This window comes from Prionailurus bengalensis, chromosome C1, assembly GCF_016509475.1.
Source record: "Prionailurus bengalensis isolate Pbe53 chromosome C1, Fcat_Pben_1.1_paternal_pri, whole genome shotgun sequence".
Classification (NCBI taxonomy): Eukaryota; Metazoa; Chordata; class Mammalia; order Carnivora; family Felidae; genus Prionailurus; species Prionailurus bengalensis.
In genome coordinates, this window is record NC_057345.1 from 189,215,585 (window position 1) to 189,228,232 (window position 12,648).

A 12,648-nucleotide genomic window follows, 5' to 3' on the forward strand; every position below is an offset into this window, starting at 1 on the left:
CCCAGCATCAAGCTCCATGCTGTCAGCACACTGTCAGCACAGAGCCAGATTGGGATTCTCTTTCTCCCTCTCTCTCTGCCCCTTCCCTGCTCTCACTCACACATGCTCTCTCTCGAAATAAATAATAAACTTTAAAAAAGAAAAAGAAGAAGGGCACCTGGGTGGCTCAGTCGGTTAAGTATCTGACTTCGGCTCAGATCATGATTTTAGGGTCCATGAGTTCGAGCCCCGCTCCCAGCTCTGACAGCTCAGAGCCTGGAGCCTGCTTGGGATTCTGTGTCTCCCTCTCTCTCTGCCCCTCCCCTGCTCTCTCTTTCTCTCAAAGTAAATAAACTTTTAAAAAGTAAATTTTAAATAATTTTATTAATAATAATATATTCTGAAGCTATTATGTATCAAGTATAGAATAAAGCATATAAATATTGTAAGCCTCTAGAATCTAGGATTCCCCCCTTTTTGTTCCTGATATTGCTTGTTTGTACCTTCTCTATTTTTTCCCAGTCTCATCAGGGGTGCATTAGTTTTATTAGTCATTTCCAAAAACAAAAACCAGAAACAGAACAACTTTCACTTTCATGATTCTCTATATTGTAAATTTATTGCTTTTTAAATTCTGCTTTTATGCCACTTTCTTCTGCTTTTTTTTTTTGCATTTAATTTGGTCTTTTTCTAGCATTATCAGATTAATAGTGAGATCACTGATTTTTAAACTTCCTTTTTTTCTAATAAGTGTATGTATTTTTGAAGGTAAATATTTCAGGGAAATAGTCAGGGAATTTAAACTTTCTTTTTTTCTAATAAGTGTATGTATTTTTAAAGGTAAATATTTCAGGGAAATATTCAGGGAATTTAAACTTTCTTTTTTTCTAATAAGTGTATGTATTTTTAAAGGTAAATATTTCAGGGAATATTCAGCAAAAAATAAAGGTAAATATTTCACTCTAAACACAGCCTCAGCCTCATCCCATAAAATTTGACATATTGTATTAATATTTTCATTATTATTTAATTTAAAAATTCTACTGTTCACTGTAATTTCTCCTTTAACTCATGGATTATTTTAAAAGTTTATTCCTTTGGGAATCTTGGGTGGCTCAGTCTGTTGAACAACCAACTCTTGATGTCAGCTTGAATCATGATCCCAGGGTCATGGGACTGAGCCCCTCGTTGGGCTCTGTGCTCTTCTCTATTGGAAGTAGTTACCTTGAGGGAACTGAAAACTAGAAAGTACAGCAGGGAACTTGTTGATTTTCATAGCAAGCCTTGTAGAAACTATTTGACTCTAAAGTCTGCGGGGTGCCTGGGTGGCTCAGTGGTTGAGCATCTGGCTTTGGCTCAGGTCATGATCTTGTGGTCTATGAGTTCAAGCCCTGCATTGGGCTGTTTGCTGACAGCTCAGAGCCTGGAACCTGCTTTGGATTCTGTGTCTCCCTCTTTCTCTGCACCTCCCCTATTTATTCTCTGTCTCTCTCTCTCTTAAAAATAAATAGGCATCTAAAAAATTTTTAAAAATAAAATCTGTGCATGTACAACTGGAAAATATTTAACATTAAAAATATATAATTGGAAATAAAAAAAGATTCTCTCTCTCCCTCTGCCCTCTCCCCCACTCACATGCATTCTGTCTCTAAAACTAAAAATAAAAAATAAAAGTTTATTACTTAATTTCAAAATGTATGATAATTTTCAACATGTCTTTTTATTATAAATGTCTCACTTAATTTCACACTTGATCTTAGCCAAAAGGCCGAGAAGCAATTGTCTCACTTAATTTCACAGTGGTCAGAGAACATACTTTATATGATTTCAGTCCTTAATGATTTGTTGAGAATAGCATATGGTCAATTCGGTAAGTGATGCACATGTACTTGGGGCGGGGGGGAATGTATATTCTTCAGTTGAACTCCATGTTTTATCTGTCTAGTCCAAAGCTCTGTTCAGCTTCTCCATCTCTCAGCCGCTGCTTTCTGCTCAGTTTCTTATCCTCTTAGCCATCACCTTTGGGTCAGCAAATTCCACAATGTGAAAAATGGCACCAAAGTAGGGCTTGCATCTCTGGACTTGTCTCTGCCACCTTTTCCCTAAAAATCCTCATTGCTTTGGTAAGTCTCAGATGCTTTCAAATAAATGTGTTATTTTTCTTTTTCTCCATCTTTTCTAGTAGGTCTCAACAGGTAAGTTAGTTCAAAGCAAGCTAGTCTCCCTCTGCCAGAAGTAGAAGTTCCTAAAAGACTTGGGTTCTTGAAAGAGGTACACTGCTTCAAAGAAACCATAATTCTAGATTGAAAAAGTCAGCAAATCTTGGGGCCCCAGCACTTTGTAAGCAGAAAGCAGGCTAGCAAAGCTGAGCAAAACATCCCTAAAAAAGTATGCTTCACAATGTCCACTATTCACATATGACCAAGGAGAGTAACAAAAAGAACCTCCCAGAAGGGCAGCAGCAAGAGACCTGGAGAACAATGGACAAAGGAGTCCCTCCCAAAGACCAGGATTAAGGCCTAAACAAGACCACATTCCTCACCACAAGGATAAAACATCCTCGGACAAGTGACTACTCTGTCTTCCCCTCTCTAAAGACTTCCATTCTTCCCCTCTCTAAATGGGGACTTTATTATAGTTGGCATGTCAGTTGGCATACTGAGTATGTGGATGCAGATAATTTGCCTCTTTAGTTCACAGGTCTCTAGATCACAAGAGACCCACACCTGGACTAATGGGATGTTCTCACTGCTTCCCTGACTGCAGACTACTGCTTGATGCTGTGACTAGATGACACTGTTGGTTTGTCTCTCTAGGAGTATGCCGAGTGTATTTTACCTGAAAGAAGGAGAGTGAACCAAGTATTTTATGACCAGAAGGGCAGACTCTGGTATATATGAGTGCTGCTTACCAAAGATATTCGACCCTCAACCTTCCAAGCACACAATAGGATTACCAGCTTCCCTGTGGTTGAATGAGGTCCTATGACTAGTATTGGCCAGTGAGTCGTGAATGGAAGTGACAAATATCATTTACAGGAGAACATGTAATAGAATATGTAATTTGGCAGTGTGAAACAGCCCCAAAATCTGTTTTCCTCTAGTACACAGTTTAGCACCTTTAGAGATAGTGACTGCTCCATTAGCCTAAGAGCCTGAGTGACCATGATGAATACAGCCCCTTCCTTTGCCAACACACAGTACACATGTAGTGTGAGAAAGAAATAAACCGTTATTATTTTAATTCATTGACTTTTGGAACTTTTAACGCTTATTTATTTTTGAGACACAGAGACAGAGCACCAGCGGGGAAGGGGCAGAGAGAGAAGGAGACACAGACTCCGAAGCAGGTTCTGGGCTCTGAGCTGTCAGTGCAGAGCCTGACTTGGGGTTCAAACTCACAGACTGTGAGATCATGACCTGAACTGAAGTTAGATGCTTAACTGACTGAGTCACCCAGGCACCCCATGGAACTTCTGGTTACCACAGCATAATCTGTCCTATCCTGACTAAAACACAGTTTTAAAAGTTCCTACTACATTTTGATTATAGACAATGATTGCCCCCTCACCCTACATACAAAAAGTGCCACTCATATGATTCTTTGCAAGAAAAAAACAACTGTTTTAATAAATTAAAAGAGGAAATCAAAACCATAATGAAATACTACCTCATACCCTATAGACAGTTTTGTGGGTTTTTTTAATGGAAAATAGCAAGTGTTGTCAAGGATGCAGAGAAATTGAAACTCTCAAAATGTAGCTGCTGGGGATGTAAATGGTGCAGATGCTATGAAAACAGGTTGACAGTTTCTCACAAAGTTAAACATAGAATTATTTTTTCTTATTTTTTAAATTAAAAAACTTATTTATTTTTGAGGGGGGGGCATGAGTGGGTGGGGGCAGAGAGAGAGGGAGACACAGAATATGAAGCAGGCTCCAGGGTCTGAGCTGTCAGCATACAGCCCAACTCGGGGCTTGAAACCATGAGCCATGAGATCATAACCTGACCTGAAGTTGGACGCTCAACTGACTGAGCCACCCAGGCAGCCCAGTATAATCTTATTTTTCTGTAAAGAAACATATAAATGTGCACACATAAGAAAAACTCTGACAGTGTATTCACTGAAGAATTACAAGTGACTGTTTCTTAACAGCAAAATCATTTACGTATTACTTCATCCAGTAAATGTTTATAGAACACCTATTATATATAGCAGGCACTGTGCAGATAAACATAGAATTAAAAATGACTCAGGAATGTCATGTATATACTAGGTATGTATCCAAAAGAAGTGAAAACATATGTCTACACAGAAACTTGTACATAAATGTTTGTAGCAGCATTATTCATAATAGCCAAAAAGTAGAAACAATTCAAATGCTCCTTAGCCAATGAAAGTAGCATGATTGCTGAATCAGGAATTTGAAATTTCCCAAGCCCCCTTTATTATATTTATGGTAGTGACTTGACCATCATTGATTTGATAAGGTATTCTTGTTTGTTTTGTTTTGCTTTGTTTTGTCTTAATTTTTAATTTTTTTAATTTATTTTTTAATTTACATCCACGTTAGTTAGCATATAGTGCAACAATGATTTCAGGAGTAGATTCCTTAGTGCCTCTTACCCATTTAACCTATCCCCTCTCCCACAACCTTTCCAGCAACCCTCTGTTCTCCATATTTAAGACTCTCTTATGTTTTGTCCCCCTCCCTGTTTTTATATTATTTTTGTTTCCCTTCCCTTATGTTCATCTGTTTGGTCCCTTAAAGTCCTCATATGAGTGAAGTCATATGATATTTGTCTTTCTATGACCAATTTCACTTAGCATAATACCCTCCAGTTCCATCCAGGGAGTTGCAAATGGCAAGATTTCATTCTTTTTGATTGTTGAGTAATACTCCATTGTATATATACCACATCTTCTTTATCCATTCATCCATCGATGGACATTTGGGCTCTTTCCATACTTTGGCTATTGTTGATAGTGCTGCTATAAACATGGGGGTGCATGTGCCCCTTTGAAACATCACACTGTATCTCTTAGATAAATACCTAGTTGTGCAATTGCTGGATCGTAGGGTAGTTCTATTTTTAATTTTTTGAGGAACCTCCATACTGTTTTCCAGAATGGTTGCACCAGTTTGCATTCCCACCAGTTGATAAGGTATTTATTATTATTATTTTACTGTTTATTTTGAGACAGAGAGAGGCAGAGTGCAAGTGGGGGAAGGCCAGAGAGAGGGAGACACAGGATCTGAAGCAGGATCCAGGCTCTGAGCTGTCAGCATAGAGCCTGATGTGGGGCTGGAACTGAAGAATCACGAGATCATGACCTGAGCTGAAGTTGAACACGTAACTGACTGAGCCAGCCAGGCGCCCCGATAAGGTATTTTTAAAGGAGACATTTTGGGATAAAACAAAACTATCATTTAAAAAACACAGTAGTAGAGGAATGAATGTTAGCCTTTGCAATGGTACAAGGGTTGATAATGTTTCCTAAGTATCAGTTTAGTCTTCATTGGTTCCCTTGCTCAAACACTGAAGGAGTTGTGAGCTTTCTTTGTTCTCAAATAAGTCTAACCAAGTGTGATGTTTTCAGAGCTGATTGTTTTTATCCTAATCCCTTTCCTATGAAAAGAAGGATAGCATCTCTAATAATAATAAAAGAAATACACATTAAAATAAGATACAGGGGTGACTGGATGGCTCAGTTAGTGGAGCATGCAACTCTTGATCTTGGGGTTGTGATTTTGAGCCCCACGATGGGTGTAAAGATTACTTAAAAATCTTTTTAAAAATGAGATACAAGCGCCTGGGTGGCTCAGCCAATGATCAGGTCATGATCTCATAGTTCATGGGTTCAAGCCCTGCATCGGGCTCTCTGCTGTCAGTGCAGAGCCCATTTCAGATCCTCTGTCTCTGTCTCTGTATCTCTCTCTCTCTGCCCCTCCCCCACTCATCCTCTCTCTCTCTCTCTCTCTCTCTCTCTCTCTCTCTCCCTCTCTGTCTCTCACTTTCTCTCTCTCTTTCTCTCTCTCTCAGAAATAAGTAAACATTAAAAAATGAGATAGAATATTTTACCTACCTGTTTTGCAAAGATAGATAATGCCTATTATTGTCATGGGTTGTTAAGATGAATACTCTGAATCATGAATAGAAAGAGTGTAAATGATACAGTTTTATTGGAGGACAAATTGAGAATATCAAAATTTTATATATACAGAAAATTGACATGACATTCCTGTTCTAGGAATGTATCCTTTAGTAGTGCTGACACAATTGTTCATAGCACATATATTCAAGAATGTTCTCTACAGCATTGTTGGTAAGAGCTGAAAAACTGTATACAGTTTCCTATCAGTGGGGAATTAGATACATAAATTATACTACATACGTGGAATAGAATCCTATGCAATCACTTGTTAAAATGAGACGAATCTACCAACAGCATTTTTCACAGAAGTGGAACAAACAATCCCAAAATTTGTATGGAATTACAAAAGACCCTGAATAGCCAAAGCAATCTTGAAAAACAAAACTGGAGGTATCCCAATTCCAGACTTCAGGTTATATTACAAAGCTGTAGTAATCAAAACAGTATGGTACTGGCACATAAATAGAGACATAGAGCAATGGAACAGAATAAAAAAAACAGAAATAAACCCACAATTACATGGTATTCATCAAAGGAGGAAAAAACATACAAAGGGAAAAAGACAGTCTCTTCAACAAATGGTGTTGGGAAAAAGAATGAAGTTGAACCACTTTCTGACACCATAACACAAAAATAAACTCAAAATGGATTAAAGACCTAAATGTGAGAACTGAAACCATAAAAATCCTAGAAAAGAGCACAGGCAGTAATTTCTCTGACATTGGCCGTAGCAACATTTTTCTAGATATGTCTCCTGGGACAATGGAAATAAAAGCAAAAATAAACTTGGGACTACATCAAAATAAAAAGCTTCTTGGAGCACCAGTCTGGCTTAGTTGGTAGAGCATGTGACTCTTGATCTTAGGGTTGTGAGTTTGAGCCCTGCATTGGGTGTAGAGATTACTTAGAAAGAAAAAAGCTTCTGCACAGCAAAGGACACAATCAATGAAACTAAAAGGCAGCCTACTGAATGGGAGAAGATATTTGCAAATGACATATCCAGTAAAGGGGTAGTACCCAAAATATATAAAGACCTTATACAACTTAACACCCAAAAAACAAATAATCCAGTTTAAAAATGGGCAGAAGACATGAACAAACATTTCTCCAAAGAAGACATACAGATGGCCAACAGATACATGAAAAGATGCTCAACAACACTTATCATCAGGAAAATGCAAATCAAAACTACAATGAGATATCGCCCCACACTGTTCAGAATGGCTAAAATCAACAGCACAAGAAACAAGTGTTGGCGAGAATGTGGAGAAAAAGGAACTCTCATGCATTGTTAGTGGGAATGCAAAGTGGTGCAGATACTGTGGAAAATAGTATGAAAATTTCTCACAAAATTAAAAATAGAACTACCTTATGATCCAGTAATCACACTACTGGGTGTTTACCCCTAAAAATAAACAAATAAATAAAACCACTAACTCAAAGGGATAATGCACCCCTATGTTTATTGCAGCATTATTTACAGTAGCCAAATTATGGAAGCACCCCAAGTCTCTATCCATAGATAAATGGATAAGAAGATGTGGTATATATACACAATGAAATATTATTCAGCCATAAGAAGGGATGAAATCTTACCATTTGCAACAACATGGATGGAGCTAGAGAGTATAATGCTAAGAGAAATAAGTCAGTCAGAGAAAGACAAATACCACATGATTTCACTCATATGTGGAATTTAAGAAACAAAACAAATGAGCAAAGGAAAAGAGAGAGAGAGAGTCTTAACTATAGAGAACAAACTGATGGGGTGAGGGGATTGGTGAAATAGGTGATGGGAATTAAAGAGTACACTTATCAGGATGAGCACTGGGTAATGTAGAGAATTGTTGAATCACTATATTGCACACCTGAAACTAATATAACACTGTATATTCACTATATTGGAATTAAAATTTTAAACTTAATAATTAATTAGTTAATTAAAGAAGATTAATCTGTAGATACTGACTTGGAAGAATGCCTGAGATATATTTGGTGGGGGAAATTCTATGATTCATATTTCTGTGGGGGAAGAAAACTGCTACTAAAGTAGTTCTATTACTATTACTATTACTATTACTATTACTAATAATAGCAAACACCATTTGTAAGATACTTCCTTAAGCATAGTACATTATTTTATTTAATCTTCACAAGGACCCTGTGTGATAAGTGTATAATAACACCATTTGTAAGTGAGCAAAATGGGGAATAGTTTAAGTAAGTAACTTGTGCAAGAGCTCATAGACTAAAAGCTAGAATTTGAACCCAGGCAGTCTGGCTCTAGAGTCCATTATCTTAATCCACTAGGTCAAGTTATCTGATATATATACAGATGTGTGTGTGTGTGTGTGTGTGTGTGTGTGTGTGTGTATATATATATATATACATATATATACAAAACTTACAATCATATACATCAAACTCTTAACAATGGTTATTTCTTGATGAAGGATTACAGGGACTTCCAAATTCTAAGTTAATTTTTTGAGGTAATATTTAGATTGTTTGTTATACTGTGAATATACTACTTTTGTAGACAAATAATTATTTAGTTCCTGCCATGAGCCAGGCACTAATCTAGGTACTGGGGAAAGCAATATTTTAGTAATAAGGTAACTAGCTGCTAACAAATAACTCAGTTATTTCAATATTTTAACAAAATTAAACTATTTTTCATTCATATCACAGCCTGAATTGAGTGTTCAGCAGGCAGCTTTTCATATTTTGATTCAAGGATTCTGTCTCCTATCAACTTATGGTGGCACCATCTTCTGAGGCAGGTATATGCAAACATTTTCTTTTTTTTTTTTTAATCTTCATTTATTTTTGAGAGAGAGACAGAGTGTGAGCAGGGGAGGAGCAGAGAGAGAGGGAGACACAGAATCTGAAGCAGGCTCCAGGCCCTGAGCTGTCAGCACAGAGCCTGAAGCGGGGCTCGAACTCACGAACCATGAGATCACGCCCTGAGCCGAGGTCAGATGCTCAACCGACTGAACCACTCAGGCACCCCGCAAACATTTTCTACAAAAGATAGTAATATTTTAGGTTTTTTGGAACATACTGTCACCGTTCTGCAATTGTGGCATGAAAGCAGCATAAAAAATAAACAAATAAATGGACATGGCTATGTTCCAATAAACCTTTATTTACAAACACTGTGGTGGGCTGGATTTCACCCATGGGTGATCATTTACCAGTCCCTGTTCCAAGGTCTTCTCAGAGATGTGGACTGGATCCTCTCTGCATTCAAAAGGTCAAAAGAAATAATAAGGCAGGCAAGAAATGGGACATGACTTCTACCCATATCTTCTTGGCCAGAATCAAGACTCATGGCCCCAACCAAGTAAGCCTGGAATATGTCATTTTCTTGTGACTTAATGAAAGGAAAAGAGATTTGTGACCATCTAGGCAGCCTGTGGCAGAGTCAGCTCTTTTTGTCACCAAATATTTTTCCTTTGTATAGATAATACTCTCCCCATCCCCAAAGAGGACAGCCCAAAGTTCCACCCAGTAAATATATTCAGCTCAAAGTCCAAGCTCTCCAGGTAATGTCCAGTTTTCTCTATCAGGTTCAGATATGGCTCTTTATGGTCTGGTGACCTATGAACTAAAAAGACAAATAATCTGCCCAGACACATCCATGCCCATTGGTAATGCAACAAAGACAGGAAAATTAAAACACTCTCATTCAGAACAAGGAAAAATTGAACACACAGTTCTCACTGGATCACATCGTTTTGATACTACACTTGATCTTAGCCAAAAGGCCAAGAAGCGATAGGATCACATCATTTTGAAATCCCACTGGGTAAATATTGTAAAGTTCTCTTTCTGTAGGGGTGAGTCAACACCTCTGATGGTTCTGATACCTCATAACAGTCTGTTACTCCATAAGGATGCCCTTACTCCACTCAACCTCCAATATCCTGTACTGGGCAACCATCTGAATGAATGTCTCCCTCCCCCTATCCAAGTTCTAACATCCATTGGTAGGTCTCCCCACCAAAGGACACCCTTCTTACCCCAGTCAGCCTCTGACCCCTCTGTCCAGGTGACACCATGTTGTCACTTAGCTTCTCAGCTCCACCTAATGACTTTGGGATGGAATAGTGTTCAGGAAGGGAAAAAGAAAGAAAGAAAGAAAGAAAGAAAGAAAGAAAGAAAGAAAGAAAGAAAGAAAGAAAGAAAAAGAAATGAAGGGGAAAGAAAAAGAGGCAAAGGAAAAGCTCATAGCCTTCCTTAACTAATTTCTTATTTTTTTTAAAGATTTATTTACTTTTGAGAGAATGAACACAAGCGGGGAAGGGGCAGAGGTGGCAGCGGGTAGGGAAGAAGATCCAAAGCAGGCTCTGAGCTGACTGACAGCAGCAAGCCCATTACAGGGCTGGAACTCATGAACTATGAGATCACGACCTGAGCCAAAGTCAGACGTTCAACCGACTGAGCCACCCTGCTGCCCCTAATTTCTTATAATTGAGGTATAGAAGCAGAAGTTTTACCTGCGAGTTTCCAAATTTTAGATTCTATTCCCTTCTATTTCTTCTTACAAACCCATGAGGGAATTCTTTCCTGATCTCATCCCTTTCTTATAATATCTTGCCACACACTGTTAAAAATAACCTCTATTAAGTTTCTATTTTCTATTCCCTCAGGAGTCAGTAGACACATAGTCTGCTGCTCAAGTCATCTCAGGCAATAATTCTGCCAAATGTTTTGCCATTGCATCTCATGACTAACCATCTTTTCATCGACAGATACTGGGTTCATTGTAGCCCACCATCCACTTGCCATGTAAATGCCACATAGGTTTGTTTGTTTGTTTGTTTGTTTGTTTGTTTTTTACAGTTGCATTCCACTTTCAGCAGTGAACAAAACACATAAAGTCTCTACTTTTGCTGAGCTTACATCTGTAGTATTCTTCTAACTCCTCATATGGTTTTGTTTTAGGAAGGGCATGATTACTTTAAAATGTACTCGAGATTTGTTTTAGTCAGGTATCGTAAGACATGGAGACACAGAAACTGGCATAAAGGAAGAAGTTTTTATACTCATGGATCCCTAGAAGCAGGAGGCATGGCACACCACACAAGACCACACGGCAAACACCATGAGGCAGACAGAGTGAGGGGAAAGTGTAGGCTAAAGCTTTTCTTTGGGTTTTCATGGGAAGGAAGGGGTGAGGCAGGATAAGCAAACTAAGCAGGTTTAGGATTGGATAGTTTTATTTCCCTGGGCTCCCAGCTATAAGAATGGTTCCCTGGTGCCCAGTACCTGGCCCTAGAGTGATTTACGGTGGGAGGTTAGTGTCCTCAATTGCAGGAACCTGGTAAAAGGAGGGTTGGTTGGTTTGGACCAGGATTGGTTGGTTTGCTTATCAAAGGCTTATTCTCAGGCAAGTTCTTTACTACCTCTGGGAGGGGCAGTTCCTCTCTGGGTCCCTAAGGTCCTAAGATGTCAAAGCATCATAAAATACAAAACATTTTAAAAGGTGAGGGAAAGTTCTCTTCACTTGGATCACTCTCTATAGGTTTCTCATCTATTTAGCAGGACTCAAATTGTATCTTCTTTAGCCACCTTTTCACATCCCCAAATATACATCACCCAGATACAAAAAACATCAAGATTTGGCAAACTTCCTTCCTCTCTGTCATCTTCTTTCTCTCCTGAATTCTCTTAGGGCAAACTCCAGACATGTCATTTCATCTCTACATACTTTAGAATGCTTTCCTTGACAGTTGATTGTCTGACTCTTCATTTTGGCGCAGGTCATGATCTCACAGTCATGAGATGAAGCCCCCTGTGGGGCTCAGTGCAGAGTATGGAGGCTGCTTGAGATTCTCTTCTGTCTTCTTCTCCCTCTGTCCCTCTGCCACTCATTCTTTCTCTCTCTCTTTTAAAATAAAATAAACTTTAAAAAAATGGGGGGGTCTGGGTGGCTCAGAATGCATTCCTTAAAAAATGGCTGTTTTTCTTAAATTACCATATTATTTCCAAGTACCTAGAAATAAAATCACTCATCTTTTTAAAAAGAGTAACTGATTCAAAAAAAAATTTTTTAATGTTTATTTATTTATTTTTGAGGGGGAGAGGGAATGAGAGAGAGGGGAGAAAGATTCCCAAGCAGACTCCACACTGCCAGCGCAGAACCTTACACAGGTCTTGAACTCACGAACCGTGAGATTGTGACCTGAGCCAAAACCAAGAGTCAGACACTTAACTGACTGAGCCACCCAGGCCCCCAAGAATAACTGATTTTTTTTAAGAGTAACTGATTTTTTGAGAGTTATGGTGCCTCTCTGTGATAGGCAGAATAATGCCCCCACCAAAAAATGCCCATTTCTAGCCCTAGAACCTGTGAATGTTACCATACATAGCAAAAGGAATTTGCAAATGCAATTAAGTTAAGAATCTTGAGATGGGAGGGGCGCCTGGGTGGCTCAGTGGGTTGGGCGTCTGACTTCGGCTCAGGTCATGATCTCGTGGTCCGTGGGTTCAAGCCCCGCGTTGGGC

General features: G+C 38.7%; 1 pseudogene; it reads right to left on the reverse strand.

Moving 5' to 3' along the window:
• Positions 1-9,768: 9,768 nt before the first annotated feature.
• LOC122482174 lies at positions 9,769-9,917 on the reverse strand (annotated as a pseudogene).
• Positions 9,918-12,648: the final 2,731 nt, after the last annotated feature.